The following is a 2,616-nucleotide window of genomic DNA, read 5'->3' as shown; positions in this document are numbered from 1 at the left end:
GAAAAACCCTGCGAGGGCTCTGAGAAAGTTTCGAACATGTTTACACACTCGAGCACTGCCATAGTATGCAAGTTTTACCAGCAAAAAACATGGAATAAAGTTCAAACGACATAACTTTGCCAATTCCACATGAAAACACACGATGAATACTCAAAGCCCACAAGAAAATCTCAGCACAAGCATCTAAAAATCAAGACACCAACACTTAACAAATTATTTATGCAAACAAACTAAACTAGAAGATAAGAAAATAGTAAACACTTGGGTTGCCTCCCAAGAAGCGCTTGTTTAACGTCACTAAGCTTGACATACCTTGTCTTACCTCACGGGGGTTCATAGATGAAGGTTGCCCTCTTACCCATGACTTTAAAGCATGATGTGCAAAGTCTCTTAAGGATGGAGGGTGAATTATCGGGCTTCGGACCACCTAGCGATGGTTCATCCAACTCCTTCGGTTTACGAATGTCTCCAATAGCCTTGGAGTGTTTCCGGTGGCGTCTCCTAGCCCTCTTCATTTTCGGGAGCACCTTCTTCAAGATCCCCGGGCTAGATGGTACTTCTTCCGTCGAACCAAGCATCATTACTTCTTCATAATCCTCCTCTTGGTCGAACAAACCCTCGTATGAGTCCGGATCGAACATTTCCTGCATGTATTCATCAAGAATCTCATCAGTAGTGTCTAGAAAGTATAAAGTATCATCGAAATCAAGAGAATGCCGCATGGCTTCAGCAAGGCACTATGCGAGCTTGTCATCTCCAACCCTCAAAGTTAGCTCTCCGCCGTCCATGTCAATCAATGCCTTGGATGTCCGCAAGAACGGTCTCCCAAGTATCAAAGGTACATCCTCATCCTCATCGACATCTAGTACTACAAAGTCAACTGGAAAAATGTACTTGTCCACCTTGATAAGCACATCTTCAATGATGCCTCTCGGATGTCGCACTGTTCGGTCCGCTAGTTGCAAAGTCATCCGAGTAGGCCTAGGCTTGCCCAAGCCTAGCTTTTGAAAGAAGGTGTATGGCATAACGTTGATACTGGCCCCTGAATCCGCCAATGCCATTTCCTCACCTAGATTGCCAATATTACACAGGATGATGAAGCTTCCCGGGTCTTTCTTGTTGTTCGGTATGTTCTTTTACAATACCGCCGAGCATGAAGCTTCTAAAATCACTGAAGCACTTTCCTTCAACTTCCTCTTGTTAGTCAATAAGTCTTTCAAGAACTTTGCATACTTAGGCATTTGGGCCAATGCCTCAACAAAAGGAATATTAATGTGGAGTTGCTTGAACAAACTCAGGGAACTTCTTGTCTTTATTCATCCCCTTGGTCATTTTTCAATCTAGAGGGATAAGGGATTCTTGGCTTGAATGGTGGGGGTGCCGCCTCTTTCTCTTTGCTTGTTCCCTCTTCTACCTCTATAACCTTGGGTGCGTGTTCTTTTAGCTTCTCACTCGGAAGCCTACCTTCAACCTCATGACCACTTCTCAAAGTGATCTCCTTCACGTGCTCTCTAGGGTTTGTCTGCATATTACTCGTGCAAGCTTCCATGTGGCCTTTCGGAGAGAGACTTGCAATTTGCCCACCGATTTTTCAAGGTTATACAAAGAGCGGTGTGGTTGCGAAATGTAGCCTTGACTGATTCAAACCTTGTATTTGCAGATTACACAAATCTAGTCAACTACTTCTCTAAGTCATTCATTCGGGTTTCCAAACCTGAGACTCTGTTTTCCACCTGAGGGGCTTGTTGTTGTTGTTGGAAATCCGGTGGCCCCATGGCCTTTTGTGGACCCTGATTACTCTATGAGAAATTGGGATAATTCTTCTAACCCGGATTGTAGGTATTGCTATATGGGTTTCCTTGAGGTCTTATGCCATTACCTACAAAATCAACATTCTCCACCGAAGAAACATCACCGATAGAGATCGAGGCAATCGGGAGAAGCATGTTCTCCACCACACCGGTGCAATTAGTCACGGCCGCCACTCTATTTGAAGTTAGAAGATCTAACTTCTTACTCAAATTTTTCACTTGAGCCGCCAATGAAGTTACCGCATCGATTTCATGGAGCCCGCCACTTTTTTCTTCTCCCTAGCATTCCATTGGTAGCTGCTTTAACCCCATTTCTTCAATTAGCGAGCGAGCCTCATCGGGGTCTTGCTACCCTAAGGTACCTCCTCACTGCTTTGCATCTAAGAGTTGCCTTGTACTCGGATTCAAACCATAATAAAAGGTCTGAACAACCATCCACTCTGGGAATCTGTGTTGCGGGCACTTTCTCAAGAGCTCCTTGAACCTTTCCCGTGTCTCGAATAGAGACTCTAATTCAAGTCGAACAAAGGATGAGATCTCGTTCCTAAGCTTTTGCTAATTTTCGGGAGGAAATAACGGGCCGAGAAAAAAGCTTCTACCATCTCTTCCCACATGGTAATTGACGCTCTAGGTAATGAGTGTAGCCATCGCTTTTGCTCTCCCTTTAAGGAAAAATGGGAAGGCTCTCAAGTTGATTGCATCATCCGTCACCCTTCGTTTATCTTGACATATCACACACCTCGAAAGCTCTCTATATGATTTGTTTGGATCTTGATCGGCCAAACCATTGAATTGTGTAGATTGC

At 44.3% G+C, this 2,616-nt stretch overlaps 1 non-coding gene across 1 annotated transcript; it reads left to right on the top strand.

Moving 5' to 3' along the window:
• The first annotated feature begins 2,256 nt into the window (after positions 1-2,256).
• Positions 2,257-2,363, top strand: LOC120266206. Its single transcript, XR_005538047.1, has one exon. It is a non-coding gene; the product is annotated as a small nucleolar RNA R71 (small nucleolar RNA).
• The last annotated feature ends 253 nt before the right edge of the window (positions 2,364-2,616 follow it).

Source organism: Dioscorea cayenensis, chromosome 7 (assembly GCF_009730915.1).
Source record: "Dioscorea cayenensis subsp. rotundata cultivar TDr96_F1 chromosome 7, TDr96_F1_v2_PseudoChromosome.rev07_lg8_w22 25.fasta, whole genome shotgun sequence".
Taxonomy (NCBI): domain Eukaryota; kingdom Viridiplantae; phylum Streptophyta; class Magnoliopsida; order Dioscoreales; family Dioscoreaceae; genus Dioscorea; species Dioscorea cayenensis.
The sequence above is the reverse complement of the archived record's forward strand: the minus strand, read 5'-3'. Positions and strand labels throughout refer to the sequence as shown.